Source organism: Macrotis lagotis, chromosome 5 (genome assembly GCF_037893015.1).
Source record: "Macrotis lagotis isolate mMagLag1 chromosome 5, bilby.v1.9.chrom.fasta, whole genome shotgun sequence".
NCBI lineage: Eukaryota > Metazoa > Chordata > Mammalia > Peramelemorphia > Peramelidae > Macrotis > Macrotis lagotis.
Window position 1 is genome coordinate 217,439 of NC_133662.1, and position 22,004 is coordinate 239,442.

The window sequence follows — 22,004 nt, forward strand, 5'->3', positions numbered from 1 at the left end:
GGGCTTAAGTGTTAGAGGAGTCTTAAAAATAAGGTAGGAGAAAGAAAATAAAAATGGAGCAGAAAGAACAGAAAAGGGGAATGGAGGCAAAGAAGAGATCCCAGGATGTACTGACAATTGTCCAGCTCCAGGAAAATGAGTAAGGGACTGAGTGCCTTTAATCAAAAAAAAAAAAAAAAAAGGTTAGTCGAAAGTTTTTCTGTGGGGGCAGCTAGGTGGTGCAGTGGAGGGAGCACTAGCCCTGGAGCTGGGAGTACCTGAGTTCAAATCCGACCTCAGACACTTAATAATCACCTAGCTGTGTGGCCTTGTGAAAGCCAATTAACCCCATTGCCTAGCAAAAAAAAAAAGTTTTTCTATGGAAAAAGCCCAAATGGACAGAGACAAGGAAAAGAACAAGGACTGAGAACTAATCTTAAGAGGATGCTACTTAAGACAGAAAAAAAAAGGTAGCTGAAAAAGTAAGGGAAGTAAAACAAAAAAGAGATTAGAAAAAGGAGAAAAAAGGTATATAGGGATGTCAAAGTTAAGAGGTAAAAAAGACTGTAAAATGTAAAAGTCTTTAAAAATAAAACCTAGAAGATTAGGTATAAGCAATCTCAAGCTGTTCCAAAAACAAGATTGAGAAGAGCAAGTAAATTTTGTGGGGATAGTTTTTAAAGAAAAGGTAAATGAACTCCAGCATTACTCTATCACATTCCAGATTATCAGGGGAAAAGTAAGATTCTTATAAAAACTAGAAATGACTTTAATGGAGGAAAAGGTTTTTTTAAAAGACCTGAATTTGCAGATTTCCTTTCCTTGGCAGAAAGGAAATTTGACCCCATCAGGGGACTAGAATATGGAAAAATGTCACATAGAGGAGGAAAGAGAAGAAAAGAACAGCTGTACACTTGAAGCTTAAAAAAGAAAGAAAAGAAGGAAGCTAGATGCTCTGAGGAGAAAAAGTTGCTTGTCTTAAAAGGAATGATCAATAAGTTAGTAGGAATTTAGTAAGTTCCTATGGGAATAAAGGAAAGTCACAGAAGATGTTAAATGAGATCTCTACTACTAAGGGATCAGGGAAAGAAGCAAAGAATATAGAGTGGTTAGTGACTCCCTTCACAGGGGCATCAAGGTGCCTATTTAGCAACCTAACCACAAGAGAGACATCTGTTGTCTTTCTGGGGCATGAGTTTGGGACATAACAGAGAACCAGCTCATGGCTGATCAGGATGGAAGACTACCAGATACTGCCCAAAGGAACCCAGAAATCATCTGACAAAGATTAGAAGTCCTGGCATGAGACTGAGGATTACAGGGGCACAAATGCGTTTTTCTCACTGCTGCCCATCAAAGGCAAAAGAAGCAAAGAGAAAAATTGATCTGGGAAGGGAACAGCTGAGTTCAGGTTCTGTTTCTAACACATACTGGCTATGGAACTCTGGGTAAGTTATTGAACTTAATGGTGTTCCAGGCAATAAGTTCCAGAATGTAGCTCTAAAATAATAAGTTGCAGAATAACTGCAGCTTTGCATTAGTGGAAACACAGTTCCCTGCATCTGTGAAATTATAGGTCTAAATAAAAAAAATGTGAGGAGGAAAATTTGTTTCTTATACATATGACACTCAAGTCCCACCTTCTACATGAAGCTTCTCCTGATCTAGCTGCCACTGCTTTTCTGCTTCCTGTATATATCTGCATGTATGTGTGTATGACATTTGCACACTCATGTATGTACACACAAACATATCACATGTGTATGTATGGATTTATGTACATGCTGTCTCCCTGGAGAGAAATAAGTTGTTTTTTTAAAATCATGAATCCATTCTATCTCTCTCAGATTTTCATTCTTTAATGGATAAAGAGCTGATCTTAGAATCAAAAGGTGCTGGCTTTGCTTCTGACAATTTGATTATGTGGCCCTCTAAAAGTCATGACTTTTCAGTGTCCCCAAGTGACTCTAGGCTCTAGAGTAGTTACTAATCTACACTGGTAGAGGAAGTTAACCCTAGAAGTGAAATCAAAAGTCTAGTTTATTTTTTTTATATTCATTTATTTTGAGCTTAAATACAAAAAAAGAAAAAGAAAATAGCAGTCCCATATACATAGAACAACATTCAGTATACACAGAATAAGGATTCAGTATTTCACAGTGTTTAAAAAGTCTAGTTTAAAAGGAAAAAAAATTTAAATCCGAGGACAAAGGGAAATCATTTTCAAGATATAGAAAAACCTGAGTTGACCAAATAGATCAATGTGGATAAAGAAATTTCATCAACCAAGTTAGCTTATCTTTAAGAGCTATCTAAGGAGACTGAAGCAAAAGGAGAGGTCACAGAAGAGAAATACAAAAATAGGCCAAAATTCTGTAAAACTAAGTGTCAGCAGTACTAATAAAGCCCAGAATTTAGCAAGAGAAGCTAAATAAGTAAAAAGGTTTTGGGGGTTTTTTTAAAGCTACATTGGGGAAAAAAGAAAGATCAAAGAGCTAGGACTACACTGATTGGGCTGTATTACAAAAGAAAAGTTCGAGAGACATAATTTCTGGGTAATTAACAAATATTTTATTAATGGCTAGTAAATAGATGGTCATTTGGATTTCTCTTATAAGCCAAAAGCATCATGGATGGAATCAGTGCTTAGAAGTCCTTCCGGACGGAAATCAACTCTGATTGATTAACAATTAATGAGTGTCCCCATCAATTGGGGAATGGCTAAACAAGTTATGGTACATTAATACTAAGGAATATTATTGTTCAATATGAAACAATAAATGGTCAGACTCTAGAGAAGCACGGAATGACTTACAGGATACAATGCTGAGCAAAGGGAGCAGAACTAAGAGAACAATGTACACATTAACAACAACATTGTGAGATGATCAACCATGATGGATGCAGCTTCTCTCAGCAGTTCAGAGAGCTAGGACAACCATTTTAGACAGGCTATGGACAATGTTATCCCAATCCAGAGGAAGAAAAACAAAACAAAAATAAACCCTTTAGAATCTGAAGAATACTTTATATAATTTCTTTTTTTGCAAGGCAGACGGAGTTAAGTGGCTTGCCCAAGGCCACACAGCTAGGTATATATAATTTCTTATGTATCTCTTTCCCTTAATCCAAATTCTTCATACCAAAAATGACTAATCTGCAAACATGTTTGTACAAAATATGTACGTACAGTGCATACCTTATCGTTCACCACTGAAGGGGGGGGTGGAAGGAAATTTTGGAATTTAATGAAGGAATTTGGAAATTACATATGCATATGGATGAAAAAAATAAAAATAAGAATAATTAACGAGTGACTGTGTGACCCTGGGCAAGTCACTTAACCATATTGCCTTAAAATTTTTTTAAAAAGAACTAATGAGTGAATGAATATTATTATGAGAGGTGAGGTTTATTCTAACGAGGGTCTGGGGACATGACTGATTATGTTACTCATGGACAAAGAGAGACTCATTTCTTTTTTTTAATTATTTCTTTTTATTTCTTTTTAAGGTTTTTGCAAGGCAAATGGGGCTAAGTGGCTTGCCCAAGGCCACACAGCTAGGTAATTATTATTACATGCCTGAGGCCGAATTTGAACTCAGGTATTTCTGACTCCAAAGCCAGTGCTCTATCCATTGCACCACCTAGCTGCCCTGAGAGACTCATTTCATGCCAGACCATTCCTGAAAATGATCTGTCCTCCATTCAGGGAATAAAATGGTCTGGGTGGGGTAAATTTTTGGTCAAGATCAGAATGTTCTTGAGAAATTGGGCTATGAGTGAGGAAATAGAAAGGGAAAAACCTTAATTCTAACTCAATAATTGGTTATTAATAGGAGAAAAAATTAATTGTTTCTCAATTGGAAAGAACAATGATACTGACAACAGAGAGAAAGGAGAACAGCACAATTTATTTTACTGAAAGGAAGGAACAAAAATGGCTAAAAGTGAATTGATGCCCAAGATAAGGAGATAGGAAAAGAACACTGGCTAACCTTGAAGAAGTCAAGTCTCCTAGCCCAGATAAACTATACCTTCAGTTATCAAAAGAAATGGTGGCTATGCCTAGAGAATTACTGAAAATGACATCTGAATTGTCAAGAGACACTTCCTCAGAATTGAACAAGGCCAAATATCTGATTTTCAAAATAAGGGGAGAAAACAAAGTCCATAAAATATATACCAGTGAAACTGACTTTGAAGGCTCATTAAAGAGATGGTTATGAATATCTAGAAAAAGAAGTTAGAATCATAAAATGCCAGTGTGATTTTGGACAAGGCAGTTAACAAGTATTTTAAAATACTTAAACATGTCAGGCAGACTAATATCAAAGAATATTTGTTAGGGGCAGCTAGGTGGCGCAATAGATAGAGCACTGGCACTGGAGTCAGGAGTACCTGAGTTCAACTTTGGCCACAGACACTTGATACTTCCTTAGCTGTGTGACCTTGGGCAAGTAACTTAACCCCACTGCCTTACCAAAAAAAAAAAGACTCAAAGAGTAGCTGTTAATAATTCAATGGTAGCAATGGAGTGTTCCCTCACTCCCAAGGATCTTTGCCTTCCCAGTGCTGTTTAATATTTTTATCAATGATTTGCATAAAGAAATAGAGGAAATGCTTATCAAATTTGCATGTGATACAAAATTCAGAGGGACAGTTAACTGGTTGACAAGAATGAAGATTCAAAAAAGATCATGGCAGGTAAGAGTATCAAAATGAATCTAAAACAGAGGAAATTTAATAGGAATAAATAAATGGAAAGTCTTACACTTGGGTTCAAAAAAAATCAACTTCCTAAGTACAAGATGAGTATTGCATAGTTAGACAAAATGTTCTTCTGGGGGTGGCTAGGTGGTGTAGTGGATAAAGCACTGGCCCTGGAGTCAGGAGTACCTGGGTTCAAATCCGATCTCAAACACTTAATGATTACCTAGCTGTGTGGCCTTGGGCAAGCCACTTAACTCCATTTGCCTTGCAAAAACCTTAAAAAAAATGTTCTGAAAAAAGAATGGGAGGGAAGGAAGAGGGGTGACAAATTAGAGGATTTTAAGCTCAACATGAGTCAATAGTATGAAATGGCAACAAAAAAAATTAATAGGATTGTGGACTACATTATAAGAGTCACTTCTTCCAGAACACCTAATTAAAGGAGCTTCCCAAGGTTCTGCCCTCATCTCTTCCCTTATCTCTCTTGGTAACCTTATCAGCTCCAATGGGTTTAATTATCATCTTTATATCAATGACTCATGGATTTGCTTACTAATTTACCAAATAGAGTACAGACATGTACTCAGATTTCTGTTTTTGGCAGGCAATACCTGCTGCACTCTGCCCTACTTGGACTACTGCTAGAGTATCATGATCGGTTCTGGGCATCACAGTTTAGAAAGGATATTGATAAGCTCAACCAAGGTCCAAAGAAGTATAACCAGGATGGTGAAGGACATTGAGTCCATTCTATGTAAGGACTTGTTGTAGGAAATGTGAATGCTTAGTTTGGAAATGAGAAGATTTGGCAATAAGAGGAAGCAGAAGAGGAAGGTGTTCCTAATTGCATTTCAAGAATGAAGGATTGTCATATGAAAGAAGGATTAAATTTGTTCCAGAGATAAGAACTAGGAACAATAAGAGCAAGTGGCAGAGACAGATTTAAGCTTCATATCAGAAAAAACCTTTCTAACAATTACAGTTATGTAAAGATAGAAAGGACTTCAAGTCTGGGTTGCATGATTCCTTTGTGGGAATGGGTTTGACTAGACAACTTCGGAGATTTCTTCATCAACATTTGGTGAACTTGTGATACTAGTCAACTAAGTATGTTAGATAGCTTACCTGAAAAACACAGGTATTTGACTACACAGTGTAGACCAGAAAAAGAACCAAAGTAAGAGCCCCCCCCAAAATATGAATGCATGTCCAAGGAAATTGGGACTAAAAAATAATTTAGGAATAGTCTCTATGGAGGAGAACATGACAAACTGGAAAACTAGAGTGACAGCAAGAAGCCTCTAGAAGTGACAGTTTTTAAAACCTTAAAGCTGGGCTGGGTTTCCTGCCTGGTGTCTCCATGCTTGCTCCAGGAATAGGAGAAATATCATTCCATTGTACAACTATCTCCAGTCTTTAGGGTAAAAGAAAAAATGTCATTTTGCAAGCAAAGTCTTCTGCCTCCACCTGGAGGAGAATAAAGACTAGTCTCCTCAAGTCTCTGACCTGGTCTACCATTGAGGAAGGGGAGTAACATATCATTCCTTCAGTTCCAAGCATCAGTTCCTTAGTTTAAATTGCCTAAAGACTTTGAGAGGGTTCCATGCCCAGACCAAACCCCTACCAACAATGAAAATCTACCCGAACTTATAGCTCAGTGATTAACAAACTCCTCCAGGAAAATCCCACTGATTCTCAAATCCATTCTGGGTCTACATTAGCTGATCTTTTACTCCCATTTTCCTTAACCCATTTCTGTTCCCATCTCCCATCACTTCCACTATGCTCTCTGAAATCCTTGCTCCATAAACAACAAAATTGCTTTCAACTTAAAATCTTTTCCTTGCCCATGCCTATCCTCAGGTTCTTAATGAGACCTGGCTCCCTCCTTAACACATAGTACCTGGTCACCCTATCTAGCACTTTCCCTCATTCCTTCAACTCATTGATGAGGTTGGAGAGCTGAAAAGCCCTTTGCTCCCCAATGCCACTTCTAGATTCTTCCTCTATTGCCATCACTCAGGAAACATTCCTCCTTTGAGGTGCATTCAGTCCATATTTACCATACAATCAAAATTCTGGTAGCCATCATCTGATCTCCTGGATACTCTCTTATCCTCAAAGAGTTCAGTAGTGCCTGGTTCATAGTCTTTCCTCTCCAACTCCTGCTCTCAAGCCCTAGGGGGCCTTGAACATACATGTTGAGACTATATGAAATACTCTAGCCTCTCAGTTCTACAGCTTAATTCATTTCCAACTTCTACCCCACTACAGTCACAGATATGCCCTTGATTATACCCTTTATTTTGCATCACCTACAAATGTACCATTTCCCATGTATAATCATTCCACTTCTGCTTGGAAAACACAAATCCTATTCTTCATCTAAACCATGAACTCCAATCCCTTGGTTTCTCATTTGTTCCCTGAGAATCTATATTTCAATAAGTCAATTCTAGAATCTTGTTCTGTAGTTATCTTAGGGTAATGGGATCTGACTTAAATCGACTATATAAACTATTTCCTAAATCAGTAATTTTGAAGTTTCAAAATCATATGTTAAAGACTGGTATTCTAGAGGTGAGAATTGCTTTAGACATTTTCTTACCCATTTTTCATATGTCAATAAATCTCTTATCTTTGTATGTATTACAAAGTCACATCTTTTATCTTTGATAGTTTTATGTACCTGGCCTGGAGGAAACCAAAATATTTGCTATGGACTGTTTCTGTTTATTGGTTCAATATAACCTCCAGATATCTTAAACGCTAATATTATCATGTTTCTTCAACTAATTTTCCAAGTCCTCCTCTTTCTTTAGCTGTCACTCCTTTTGTCTCAAAGGGTGTTAAGAATTCCATATAATGGAGATTTTGTCAGTTTCAAGAAATGTTTTGAAAAATACTATCCCTTTACCTTTAAGTGTGCAAATGGAATAGAGAAGTGCTTATTTCTTCCTCCTGGAATGGACAACAATGTTGGCAAACTAACATACAGATGACTGCCATGGGAGCAGTGGATTAATTCTTGGAATCATAAAATTATTCAACTAAGAAAAACTGAAAGATGTCAACTACCTGAACTTCAGTTAATAACAAGAGAGTGGTATCTTATCTTTATCTCTCTCTTTCCATGGTTTCCTTGCTACTATTTTATGCCACTACAGATTTGGCTACCATGTGAGTGTTGACCTTTAAAAATCAGGATATTGATAGAATTCATTGAGGGTGATTCTTAACTTGTGCCTGAATTGGGTTTGAGTGCCTTGGAGCTACACAGTCATCAGCTTTGCTCCAGAGTCATTGAAGTCTAGTGGTAAGACAAAGGTCAGAACAACTGGCAATGGGCCAGGAATTCAAAAAGTTGGAAGGGAACTTTAGAGCCATCTAGTCCAAACCATGCAAGAAAGAAATTTCTATTATAACATCCCTAAAAAGTAGTCATTCAAAATCTACTTAAAGAACAAATTGGAATATGAACCACAAAAAGGTTCCAACCAAGAATTATGATTGCATCAATTATTAACTCTGATCAGAATCTTTTTTAAAAATTTTTTTTATTTTTTAGAGATTTTATTTATTTTGAGTTTTACAATTTTTCCCCTAATCTTACTCCCCCCCTCCAAAAGGCAATTTACCAGTCTTTACTTTGTTTCCATGGTATACATTGATCCAAATTGAGTGTGATGAGAGAGAAATTATATCCTTAAGGAAGAAACAAAAAGTATAAGAGATAGCAAGATCAGACAATAAGATATCAGTTTTTTTCTTTCTAAATTTAAGGTAATAGTCCTTGGTCTTTGTTCAAACTCCACAGCTGTTTCTCTGGAAGATGGTATTCTCCATTGCAGACAGCCCCAAATTGTCCCTGATTGTTGCACTGATGGAATGAGCAAGTCCATCAAGGTTGATCACTACCCCCCATGTTGCTGTTAGGGTGTACAGTGTTTTTCTGGTTCTGCTCATCTCACTCAGCATCTCACCCAAGCAAATCCTTTCAGGTTTCCCTGAATTCCCATCCCTCCTGGTTTCTAAAAGAACAATAGTGTTCAATGACATACATATACCACAGTTTGCTAACCCATTCCCCAACTGAAGGACATTCACTTAATTTACAATTCTTTGGCACCACAAACAGGGCTGCTATGAATATTTTTGTACAAGTGTTGTTTTTACCCTTTTTCATGATCTCCTCAGGGTATAGACCCAGTAGTGGTATTGCTGGATCAAAGGGTATGCACATTTTTGTTGCCCTTTGTTCGTAGTTCCAAATTTCTACCCAGAAAGGTTGGATGAGTTCACAGTTCCACCAACAATGTAATAGTGTCCCAGATTTCCCACAACTCTTCTAACAATGATCATTATCCTTTCTAGTCATATTGGCCAGTCTGAGAGGTGTGAGGTGGTACCTCAGAGAAGCTTTCATTTGCATTTCTCTAATAAGTAATGATTTAGAGCAATTTTTCATATGACTATGGATTGCTTTCATCTCCTTATCTGTAAATTGCCTTTGCATATCCTTTGACCATTTGTCTGATCAGAATCTTAATGGGAAGAATTAAATTTTTCATTAAAAAGGAGGAAAAGAATTGACAAATGTTCTCAGAGCACATATAAAGTAGAAGAAATACATTTAAAACAGCAATTCATTGAGTAATAGTAAAAGTTGGCAGTAGATACAACCACTGGATTTGTCAAATATAAGCCAAAGAGGTTCAAATCTAGAAAATGGTTAAGACCTAGGAGGACAATCACATGACCCATCATAAGCTATATCCACAGGAACGCAACCATCAATAAGTCAACAAAAGGCCATCAAGTAAATCTGGATGACTCATAGAACTTTGTTTACAGAAAAAAGGAATTTATCAAGATTAAAATATTGTCATCAGAAATTATGGCACTGTTATGATTAAGGATCTCAGATTTACTAATTAAAGATGATTATAAATGGAAATTAAAGTTGTGAAATCCTTATGAGCAAGGATGAAATAGTTATATATTCTTTTTTGTGTATCTCTAAGCACTTACCATAATGTCTGAAACATAGTAGATGCTTAATTAATGTTTATTGACTTCATTTGACTTGATATCATGACAGGTTGCAAGCACTTGCTGAATACCTATATCTACATATCCTCTTGGTTGGAAATGTACACCAAAAGTTCTTCATTTGCTATCAACTAATAGACACCAAATTACTGTCTTAGAACCACAGGCCTCAAAAAACTCCTAAAATTCAATAAGATGCACTGTAATAAAACATTATCATAAATAAAGCTGTTGTCCTGGTATTTTATATACCTTTGCATAAATGTATTCTTCATTAAATATAAAAGAATAATAACAGGACAATAATTTGTCCCAGGATAATTTCTATTTGAATCCCACAAAAATGCTGAGAATGAATGTTCTTCTGGTTCTGCTCGCCTCACTCAGCATCAGTTCATGCAAATCCTTTGGAAGCCTGGAAGGGTTTGCATGAACTGATGCTGAGCGAGATGAGGAGAACCAGAAGAACATTGTACACCCTAACAGCAACATGGGAGTGATGATCAACCCTAATGGACTTGCTCATTCCATCAGTGCAATAATATGGCACAATTTTGGGGTATCTATGAAAGAGAAGACCATCTGTATCCAGAGAAAGAATTGTAGAGTTTGAACAAAGACCAAAGACTTTTACCTTTAATTTAAAAAAAAAGTTATCTTATTATGTAATTTTGCTATCTCTTATACTTTATTTTTCTTCTTTAAGGATACGATTTCTCTCTCATCACATTCAACTATGATCAATGTATACCATAGAAACAATGTAAAAGGGGCTGCTAGGTGGCGTAGTGGATAAAGCACCAGCCCTGGAGTAAGGAGTACCTGGGTTCAAATCTGGTCTCAGACACTTAATAATTGCCTAGCTGTGTGGCCTTGGGCAAGCCACTTAACCCCGTTTGTCTTGCAAAAACCTAAAAAAAAAAAACAAAAAACAAAAAACAAAACACAATGTAAAAACTAACAGACTGTCTTCTGGGGGCGGGGAGCAAGATTGGGGGAAAATTGTAAAACTCAAGATAAACAAAATCCTTTATTTAAAAAAGCTGACAACAAAATAGATATTAAAGTTGATGTTCACATATCACTTTGGAATTTTGCAAGGTCTTAGTATGTATAGAGCCATATAAAAATATTATGTCAATACATATTTATGAAGTGCCTCTCATCTACTAGGCATCATACTAATTACCAGAGATTCTATCTATACACAGTTATGTGCATGTACATTTACATATATGTACATAGACACACATATTCATTCTTATTCTCTCAACAGTCCTGTAAGAGAGGTACTACAGAAAGGCCACTGCATCCTGGCCCATTGCCAGTTGTCCTGACCTCTGTCTTGCCACTAGACTTCAATGACTCTGGAGCAAGGTTGATGACTGTGTAGCTCCAACTCACTCAAATACAATTCAGGCAGAAGTTAAAAATCACCCTCATTATGTCATAGATCCTCTTCAAAAATGAAAGGTGAGGGGGCAGCTAGGTGACGCAGTAGATAGAGCACTGGCCTTGGAGTCAGGAGTACCTGAGTTCAAATCTGGCCTCAGACACTTAATAATTACCTAGCTGTGTGGCCTTGGGCAAGCCACTTAACCCCACTGCCTTGAAAAATCTAAAAAAAAACAAAACCCCAAAACCAAAAAAGAATGAAAGGTGAACCACCTCTCAGACTGGCCAATATGACCAGAAAGGACAATGATCAATGTTGGAAATCTGGGACACATTGTTGGTAGAGCTGTGAACTCATCCAACATTTCTGAAGAACAGTTTGGAATAATGCCCAAAGGGCAATAAAATGTGCATACCCTTTGATGCAGCAATACCATTACTGGGTCTATACCCTGAAGAGATTGTGAAAAAGGATGAAAACATCACTTGTACAAAAATATTCATAGCAGCCCTGTTTATGGTGGCAAAGAATTGGAAATTAAGTGAATGCCCTTCAACTGGGGAATGGCTTAACAAACTGTGGTATATGTATGTCATGGAACACTATTGTTCTATTAGAAACCAGGAGGGACGGGATTTCAGGGAAGCCTGGAAGGATTTGCATGAACTGATGCTGAGCAAGTTGAGCAGAATCAGAAAAACACTGTACACCTTAACAGCAACATGCAGGTGATGATCAACCTTGATGGACTTGCTCATCCCTTCAGTACAACAACTAGGGACAATTTTGGGCTATCTGCAATGGAGAATACCATCTGTATCCAGAGAAAGAATTGTGGAGTTTGAACAAAGACCAAAGACTATTATCTTCAATTTAGGAAAATAAAACCCGTCATCTTATTATGTAATTTTGCTCTCTCTTATACTTTATTTTTTTCCTTAAGGATATTGATTTCTCTCTCATCACATTCAACTGAGATCAATGTATACCATGGAAACAATGTAAAGACTAACAAAATGCCTTCTATGGGGGGTAAGAGGGGGGAAACAAGAATGAGGGAAGAATTATAAAACTCAAAATAAATAAAATCTTTCTAAAAAAAAGAATGAGGGGCAGCTAGGTGGCGTAGTGGATAAAGCACTGGCCCTGGAGTCAGGAGTACCTGGGTTCAAATTCAGTCTCAGACACTTAATCATTACCTAGCTATGTGGCCTTGGGCAAGCCACTTAACCCCATTTGCCTTGCAAAAACCTAAGGAAAAAAAAAAAAAGAAAAGTGAACAACAAGAAGAACTAGTATATTTCGATATGTTCCCATATGTTTAGCCATAAACCCATAGATAATAAGGTTGTATTTCATTTATGGTTAAATCAAGTCACATTGTTTGGTGAAACTGTATTGTATTCAGGATCAAAATTTAAAATTCTCTTGAAGATGTAAGATTTATTTATAATCTTTCCAAGAAAGAAAATCTGATTGCTTGACATATAGCAAATTGTGCTATCACAGAACACACAATTGAAATAAACAATTCCCCTTTCGCTGCGGCGAGTTCCAGTCCCTCATGGGCCGTCATCCTGCCTGCCGTTATAAGTATTGTAAAATCAAGCCGTACCCCAAGTCCAGGTTCTGCAGAGGAGTTCCTGATGCCAAGATAAGAATCTTCGATCTTGGTAGGAAGAAAGCAAAAGTGGATGAGTTCCCATTGTGTGGCCACATGGTATCAGATGAGTATGAACAACTGTCTTCAGAAGCCTTGGAAGCAGCATGCATCTGTGCCAACAAATACATGGTGAAGAGTTGTGGCAAGGATGGCTTTCACATCCATGTGCACCTGCATCCTTTCTATGTCATCCACATCAGTAAGATGCTGTTGTGTGCTGGAGCTGATAGGCTCCAGACTGGCATGTGAGGGGCTTTTGGGAAGCCCCAGGGCACCATAGCCTGGGTTCACATCAGCCAAGTCATCATGTTGACATGTGACTGAAGCTTTGCATAGAGCCAAGTTCAAGTTCCCTGGCTGCCAGAAGATTCACATCTCCAAGAAGTGGGGTTTCATCAAGTTCAACCCTGATGAGTTTGAGGATATGATAGCTCAGAAGCACCTCATTCCTGATGGCTATGGGGTTAAGTATATCCCCAGCCATGGCCCCTTGGACAAGTGGCAGGCACTCCACCAGTAAATGGAGTGCCCTGTGAATTCAGCCTTACAAGGCATAAACTAAATACTTGCATAAATTTAAAAAAAAGAAATAAACAATTCCTTGGCTGATATTGATCTAACAATGGGCATAATAATGCTAATCAGACTATACTTTGGGAATCAGCTCTCAAATTCACTCTAATAGTCAATCAGTATTTATTCATTCATTCATTTATATTTGTTTATTTATTTATTTTTAATAAAAGAAAGATTTTATTTATTTTGAATTTTACAATTTTTTCCCTAATCCTGCTGCCCTACCCCTACCCCCCCCCACAGAAGGCAGTCTGTTAGTCTTCCCATTGTTTCCATGATATACATTGATCTAAGTCAAATGTGATAAGAAATCATATCCTTAATAAGGAAGAAAAATAAAGTATAGGAGATAGCAAAATTACAAAATAAGTTTGTTTTTTTTTAAATTAAAGGTAATAGTCTTTGGTCTTTGTTCAAACTCCACAATTCTTTCTCTAGATACAGATGGTATTCTCCATCACAGTTACCCCAAAATTGTCCCTGATTGTTGCACTGGTGGAATGAGCAAGTCCATTAAGATTGATCATCAACCCCATGTTGCTGTTAGGGTGTGCAGCTCATCTCACTCAGCATTAGTTCATGTAAATCCTCCCAGGCTTCTCTGATTTCCCATCTCTCCTGTTTTCTAATAGAACAATAGTGTTACATAAGATATGTATACCACAGTTTGTTAAGTCATTCCCCAATTGATGGACATTCACTCAATTTCAAATTCTTTGCCACCACAAACAGAACTGCTATGAATATTTTTGTACAAGTGATGTTTTCACCCTTTTTTCATGATCTAATCAGGGTAAAGACCCAGTAGTGGTATTGGTGGATCAAAGGATCAAAGGGTATGCACGTTTTTATTGCCCTTTGGGCGTAAATCCAAATTGCTCTCCAGAAAGGCTGGATGAGTTCACAGCTCCACCAACAATGTATTAGTGTCCCAGATTTCCTACTTCCAACACAATCAGTAAATATTTATTAAGCACATACCATATACCAAGAATTATGCTAATGGTTGAGAATATACAAAGTGGTCCCATATATCTGGATGATAAACTCTGAAAAGGGGAGTAATATGTAAGAAGAATAGAGAGGTCAGATTGTAAAGGGCTTTAAATGTCAAATAGAGTTTTTATTTGATCCCAGAGATCAAAGGGAACTACTGGAGTTTATCAAGTGTGTGGGGGACATGGGGGATGGTGTCATTTATTTTAAAATAAATCATTTTGGTGTTTGTGTGAAAGACTGGAGTGGGGAGAGGTGATGTAAGGAGACCAATCAACATGCTATTTAAATATACCAGAGTAGGTGGTAGCTACAATTGAACAGGAGATCAATACAAAAAAAGATTGAATCAGAGAGCATCAGAACCTACCATCACTTTGTGAATAACAGATAGCAGGGACGGGAGGAGGCATCAGCAAAATCCCAAACAAGGGAGGCCAACCATCCTATCCAAGGAGACTACAAGAGCAGTTGGGAGTCTGGCCCTTACAAAAAGTCTCAGTTTAGAAAGATGAATATGCAAAAGAAAATACTGGAAATTAATTAATTTTATGGATATAAGAACATCTAGGACATAACCTTAAAGGAGGAGCATACCTCTATAGTCACTATGCATACAAATATAGGCATAGTTTGTCAACAAAGTCTATGAGAATTCCTAGAGGAGGAGAAGTAAGAAATTTTTTAAAAGATATAAATTAAATGAGAATGTTAAAGGAAAGAGCTAGAAAGTGAATGAAAGGAAGTACAAAATCTTATGTAAGTAACTGACTTGCTAAAAATTAGAATGGACCAAACAGAAGTCAATGACTAGAGAAGACAATAAGAAATAAGGAAAAAAATCCAAAATACTAAAAAGTGACCTGGGAAAAAGTCAAGGAGAGACTTGTTGAAATAACTAAAATACATAACCAAAAAAATTGAATGCTAGATCCCATATTTCAAGAAATCATAAATGAAAACTGCCCAAAACTACTAGAGAAAATGGAATCTACCCATCATTTTCTCAAATGCACCCTAAAAAGAAAACACATAGGTGCAGCACAGTCAAAATCCAGAGCTTCCAAGTTTAAAAAAAATACAACAAAGCAATGGGAAAGAATTCAAGTACTGTAACTATAAGGACTTGACATAAGACTTGACAGGTATCACAATAATACAAAGGAAAGTTTGGAGTGTGATAATGCAAAAAAACAAAAAAAAAATTTCTTAAAAGAAGCTAGCAATGAAGAATACCTTTTCTAGCAAAAATAAACAAAATCATACATGACAAAAATTGGACTTGGAATGAAAAGCAGGACTTCCAAGCATTCTTCATGAAAACACCATAGCTAAACAGAATCTCTGAGATGCAAATGAAGTGTCCTAGAAAGGGAAATATATTGGAGCAGTGGAAAGGATGATAAATTGTTTATCCTCCAGAAGTAGAGAAAACAAATTATCTTCTAAGAACTACAAAGTCTTCAAGGGTTACAGGAAAAAATTAAAGAAGACAGAGGGTCTACGGGCGGCTGTGTTTTTTTTTTTATGAACTTAAGTTAAAAAAAAAGAAAGAGCAGCTACATGGTGCAGTAGATAGAGTGCCAGACCAGGAGTCAGGAAGATCTGAGCTTAAATCTGGTCTTAAAAATTTCTAGGCATGTCACTTCACCATGTGTTTCCCAGTTCCTCATGAATAAAATGAACTGGAGAAAGAAATAGCAAGACAATCTTAATGAAGGGGTGGCTAGGTGGTGCAATGGATAGAGCACTGGCCCTGGAGTCAGGAGCACCTGAGTTCAAATCTGGCCTCAGACACTTAATAAGTACCTAGCTGTGTGGCCTTGGGCAAGCCACTTAACCCCATTGCCTTGCAAAAAAAAAAAAAAAACCCTAATAAAAATAAAATCCTTAATGAGGGTCACAAGAGGTCTGAAGAACAGTGACTGAATAAAAGAATAAGGGGAAGATTAACCATAAGCAAAGAAAAAAAATTTTCTAATTGTGAAGGGTTGATCTTAAAGAGAAAGGGATATGCAAAGGAAAAAGTTTAAAAGAACAGAATGGAGGGAACTACACAATTAATAATTATATTCATTGATGTGAAAAGGTTGAACTTATCTATAACATGGAATCTTGGAGTAAAATGGATTGGAAAGCAGAATCCACAAACAGAAGCCAGGCCCTAATAGATAAATGGTTAAATAACATGAACAATCAGCAGACTATTAATAATTACATTAAATAATACTCCAAATTATTACTAATAGGAGAAATACAAATAAAAACAATACTGAAGTTTCACTTGATATCCAACAAACTGGCAAAGATGGAAAAAGATAGTCAATGGTAAGGAGTTATTTTAAAACAACAAAAAAGAAACACAATTCAATATTGCTTTTACAACAAATGCAACTGAAACAAAAATGCACACAGTTAAACTAAGGGTCTGGAATAGAATTTTTGATTCTTAGAGTGATTTAGACAAAATGGTGATAGCAATTAAAATCTCAGACAACAGTAAAAGTAAACATTATTAAAAGAAATAAAAAGGAAACAAATTACTATTTTTTTATAAATTAATGCAAATATTTAATATATGTTCATGGAATGACAATCAAAATACTTTAAGCAAAATTTTATTTATAGGGAGAAAGAGTAAAATTATAATAGCTAGGAACCTCAATGCACGCCTTTCAAACAAGAAAAAAGTTAAAGACCTGCATGTCTTTCAAACAGGAAAGAAGTTAAAAACCTGAGAAGCATTTTAGAGAACTGAGATATGGTCATTATTGAATGGGAACAGAATGGAGTATACATAATCCTCAACTGAGCAAGGAGTATACATATTTCTCAACAGTATTAGGGTATAAAAATATAAATGTAGAAAAAACAAAAATATTAAACATTCTTTCCTACATACAAAAATAAAAAAATTACATTAATAAATGGTCTCTTTAAAGAAAAGATTAGCAATTAATTAGAGTGAATACATTAATATAAAAGAACTGGTAGATCAAAGAACAAATCATAGAAATAATATACAATTTCATCAAAGAAAATTACAACGATGAAACAACATGGCAAAACTTTTGAGATGGAGCAAAAACACTTCTTAGGATAAATTTGTATTGCTAAACACTTTCATCAACAAAAAGGATACAGAACTGAACAATGTACTGAGTGAGTATGGTAAAAAAAATAAAAAAATGTAAAAAGTATTGGAAATAAAACATCATTGAATTTATAAATAGTACCAGAAGCTTTTTGTTTTCAAAACCAGTCAAATAAAAAGCGACTCTGATTTCAAAAGAAGAAAATCAAAATGCCAGTATAAAATATGAAAATAGAATTCACCACAAATAAAGACAAAATTAAGGAAATTATTAGAAATTACTCTGTTCAATTATACACCAAGAAAGATGAATAACTTAGATGAAATGGACACTTACAAAAATACAAAACATACTGATTTACAAAAAAGAAATTAAAGAATTTAATTAACCCAACTTCAGAAAAAGAAATTAAACAAGATATAAATGAACTCTTGAAACAAAAAGCCCATGATCAGATAGTTTTACAAATGAAATCCAGCAAACAGTCCAAGAAAAAATGATTCCAATGCTGTATAAACTGTTTGCAGAAAAGGAAAAGAAGGAATCTTATCAAATTTCTTTTACACAATTTTTTTTTAGCTAAGCAAGAGAGAGAGTGAAGGGAAAGAAAAACTGCCCTGACAATCCTAATATATATTAAATAAAATATCAGGACAGAGATCATAACAATTTATTAAAAAGAGTTTATGCCATGAATACTTTGGAATTATATCAAGAGCATGGGAATTTCATTATAAGAAAAATAACAAAAATATTGCCATATTATAATTATCATCATCATCATCATCATCACATTATTATACCAATAGATGCTAAACGATCTTTTGACAAAACTGCAATTCCTTTTGTGTAAATTGAGAATAAGAATAGAACCTGCTTCCAAGGGTTGTTTTAAGAAAAAAAATGAAACAATATTTATACTAGCTGGCTAGGTGTTCTATTAAAAAAAAAACAACCAAACCTTTTTTAATAGGAATAAATGGACTTTCATACTTTCATACACACACACACACACACACACACACACACACACATATGTATATATGTGGTATCTATCTAAAACAAAGGGTCAGAGGTAGAGTCAAGGCAGCAGAATTAGAGGATGCATTTTTGTCAGCTCATCCAGCACAACAACTGAGAAATTAAGCCAAACAGTTCTGATCAGAAACGCCAAGGAAAAGTTACAATAGGTCATTTTTCCAGCCCAGGGCAGTTTAGAAAGCCAGAGATTTCTGTGGACACTGAGGTAGGAGCTGGTCAAGAATATAGTAGGAACCCAGTGGCAGTGGGGGATGGGAAGCAATCCAGCATCTGGGGATAGAAAGGAAGCTGGGCAGGGCAGTGACCCCCTGAATAGCTGGCAGTGGGTATCAGCTGGCACCCAGCTTCAGGTTATAGGTCCAGGATAGAGGATAGCAACCTTGGGGAGGGCAGGCACATTTGAATATTCAGCACAGAAGTAGTTCTGGAAAAGAGGCCGTGAGGCTCTGATTCCAGGAGCTAGAGATTCAGTTCCATCCTTTAGCACAGCACATAAGATGCAATGGAATAACCAGGGCAGACCAAGAGCAAAGGAGAGTCTGTGCTTCAGTCACTTAGAAACTAAGTGGGCAGAGGAACCAAACAAGGGTCAAGAGCTTTGGAGAGCACAGACCAGGACAAAGAATGAATAAACCTCTCCCTAGGCTACACCACTTTGAGAGGCCCCAAAACCGAGCTGTGAAAACATTAGCAGGACATGAAAGGACGCCAATATACAATCCAAAGTCAAGAAGTAGTTTTAAAGAATGAACAAACAAAAAAAAGAATCCGTAAAGAACTACTGTGGTGAGAGAGAAGCTCATGACATAAAATGGAGAAAACAATGATTTGAAAAAAAATCTACAAGCAAAGCTTCAAAGAAAAATACAGTTGCACAAGAATTCCTAGAAGGGTTAAATGAAAGGAGGACTTTTTTTTTAAACATTTTGTTTTCCAATTGTATACAATAGTAAATTGTACCCATCATTTTCTTCAAGGCTCTGAATTCTATAATTCCCCCCCCCCTTTCTGACAGTGTCTATATTGTTTCCATTCCATACGCTGATGTAAATTAAATGTTATAAGTGTAAACATAAGAATGAACATAAACCCCCTCCCCCCCAAGAAGATGGGAAACCTCAAGAATAGAGAGAGAAAAAAAAAATTGTACTTCAGTCTGTGTTCAGATTCCAACTCTGTCTCTGGGGTGAGTTACTTTCTTTATCATAAAAACACCAGAGAAGTTGCTTCAATATTTTTCCCTCAGTTGCTATTACTAACTGTACCTCCACTCTATTTCTCCCCAGTCTCATTTATTCTATTCTCTCTCTCTCCTTTCATCCTGGCCCTGTCCAAAAGTGTGTTGCATCTGAGTACCCTCTCCCTCGATCTTCCCTCTCTGCTATCACCTATTCCCCCCCTTCCCTCCCCCCCCATTCCCCCTAATCCCGGCCCTTTCCTCCTATCCTTCTCCAGGGCAAGACAGATTTCCTTACCCTATTAATTGTGTATGCCATTTCCTCCCTGAGCCATTCGGATGAAAATAAAGGCTCACTCATTCCCCCTTTTCTTCCCTCCTCCCCTCCATTGAAAAAGCTTTGTTTTTACTCTTATGTGAAATCTCTCAGCTTCTTCATCATCTCCTTTTCCTTCCAGTACTTTCCCCCATCGCCCTTTTACTCTATCCCTTTACCACATCATACCATTATATTCCACTCCTTCCTATGTCCTGTCTATATATGCTCCTTTTAGCCGCTCTTATAAATGAGAAAGTTCATATGAGTTATCAATATCTTCTTCCCGTGCAGGAATACAAACAGTTCAACATCATCAAGTTCCTCATAGTTAGTTAGTCCCTCTTCCACCCCCTCTATGGTTCACCAGAGTCCTGTACTTGGAGATCAAACTTTCTGTTCAGCTCTGGTCATCTTGTTAGGAAAGTTTGAAAGTCCCCTGTTTCATTGAAAAATCCATCTTTTCCCCTGAAAGAGGATGTTCAGTTTTGCTGGGTAATTGATTTTCGGTTGTAAACCAAGATCTTTTGCCTTTTGGAATATCATATTCTAATCCCTACAAGTCCTTAATGTAGATGCTGCCAGATCCTGTGTAATCCTGACTATGGAGCCTCCGTAGTTGAATTGTCTGTTTCTGGCAGCTTTTAGAATTTTCTCTTTGATTTGGGAGTTTTGGAATTTGGCTATAATACTCCTGGAAGTTTTCTTTTGGGATCCCTTTCAGGGGGTGACCAGTGAATTCTCTCAATTTCTATTTTACCCTCAGCTTCTAGGATCCCAGGGCAATTTTGCTGCATTATTTCTTGAAAAATGAAGTTTAGGCTCTTTTCCTGGTCGTGGCTTTCAGACAGTCCAATAATTTTCAAATTGTTTCTTCTGGATCTGTTTTCAAGGTCAGTTGTTTTTCCAATGAGATATTTCACATTTTCTTCTAATTTTTGGCTTTTTTGCAAGAGTTTTATTTCTTCCTGATTTCTTGCAAAGTCATCAGCTTTCTATAGTTTCATTTTGCATTTGAAGGAGTTATTTTCTTCAGAGAGCTTTTTATTGCCTTTTCCAGCTGGCCAATTCTGCTTTTTAAGGCATTCTTCTCCTCATTTGCCTTTTGTTTTGCTTTTTGCATTAGGCCTAAACTGGTTTTTAACATATTATTTTCTTCAGTATTTTATTGTATTTCTTTCCCCAAGCTTTTGATTTGGTTTTCATGATTTTTCCGCATTGCTCTCATTTCTCCTCCCAATTTTTCCTCCACCTCCCTGAATTGCTTTTCAAAGTCTTTTTTTGAGCTCATCCACAGTCTGAGCCTATTTTCTATTTCTCTTGGAGGTTTTGGATACAGAAGCTTTTATCATCATCAGAGTATGTGTTTTGCTCTTCCATAGGATGAAGTGATTCTCTATGGTCAGATCCTTCTTTCCAAGTTCTTAAGCTCTCCAACCCGTGCTTTGATATGTAGATAACCACAGCATTGCCCTCTGCCCTGAGCCTATAAGGCAGGATCCAGCTATCTTAGTAAGGAAGCCTAAACTGCACCCTGAGTCTGAGTGTAGGCAAACAGCAGAGTCTTGCCCCAGGAAGAGCAGAGAAATCTCTGCAGACTTCCCTTACCTTCTCTGGGGGTGCAAGATTCTTTCTCCTGATTCTCACTGCAGGTTCTGTGGTTGGTGTTCCTCACTCCACACTCATCCAGGTGCAGCAGAGTTCTCTCCTCTCCCCTTCAAGCTGTTGCTGGTGATCTCTGGGCTGGGCTGGGCAGTGGCTTTTTTTCCCACCCCAGGTCTTGGTGAAGCACACCTTTCTTGTGGAGGTTCTAAGTTATCTTGGACTGGGAAAATGTATCACTCAGTCTTTCTGTGGGTTCTGCCCCTCTAAATTTTGGCTAGAGCCCTCATTTGTTTTTTTTGGGGGGGGGGTTGGGGGGTTGGAGTTGTCGGGGAATGCTGCCTTCTTGGCTCCGCCCCCCAAAGAAGAACTTTTTAAAAAACAAACAAAAAACTTAA

General features: G+C 36.9%; 1 protein-coding gene and 1 pseudogene across 3 annotated transcripts in view; one reads left to right on the forward strand and one right to left on the reverse strand.

The window, feature by feature from the left end:
• The window catches only part of TBC1D22B (TBC1 domain family member 22B), a 131,160-nt gene that overhangs the window by 81,480 nt on the left and 27,676 nt on the right, over nt 1–22,004 (reverse strand). The gene's annotated exons all lie outside the window — the stretch shown is intronic.
• On the forward strand, nt 12,705–13,323 carry LOC141489833 (large ribosomal subunit protein uL16-like; annotated as a pseudogene).